Source organism: Penaeus japonicus, unplaced genomic scaffold (genome assembly GCF_977035675.1).
Source record: "Penaeus japonicus unplaced genomic scaffold, GWHDUDI00000001_assembly GWHDUDI00000025, whole genome shotgun sequence".
Taxonomy (NCBI): Eukaryota; Metazoa; Arthropoda; class Malacostraca; order Decapoda; family Penaeidae; genus Penaeus; species Penaeus japonicus.
In genome coordinates, this window is record NW_028234427.1 from 11,917,492 (window position 1) to 11,918,183 (window position 692).

The window sequence follows — 692 nt, forward strand, 5'->3', positions numbered from 1 at the left end:
TCGAATACATGAGAGAGAGAGAGAGAGAAGGAAAGAGAGGGGGAGGGAGTGGGAGAGAGAGAGGGAGAGAGAGAAAGAGAGAGAGAAGAGAGGAGAGAAGAGGAGGGAGGGAGAGAGAGAGAGAGAGAGAGAGAGAGAGAGAGAGAGAGAGAGAGAGAGAGAGAGAGAGAGAGAGAGAGAGAGAGAGAGAGAGAGAGAGAGAGAGAGAAGAGAGAGATGGAAAAGAAGAGAAGAGAATAGAGGAGAGAAGAGAAAGAGAGATCTCTAGTGAGTAAACAACAGGCACCGAGGAGAGAGTACTCGATTACATGAGAGAGAGAGAGAGAGAGGGAGAGGGAGAAGGAGAGAGAGGGAGAGGGAGAGAGAGAGGGAGAAGGAGAGGAAGAAGAAGAAGAGGAAGAGACAGAGACAGAAAGAGAAGAGAAGAAAAGAGAGAGAGAGAGAGAGAGAGAGAGAGAGAGAGAGAGAGAGAGAGAGAGAGAGAGAGAGAGAGAGAGAGAGAGAGAGAGAGAGAGAGAGAGAGAGAGAGAGAGAGAGAGGGAGGGAGAAGGAGAGAGAGAGGGAGAGAGGAGAGGAGAGAAGAGGAGGGAGAGAGAGAGAGAGAGAGAAGAGAGAGATGGGAAAGAAGAGAAGAAAATAGAGGAGAGAAGAAGAGAGAGAGAGATCTCTAACACATGAGAGAGACAGAGAGA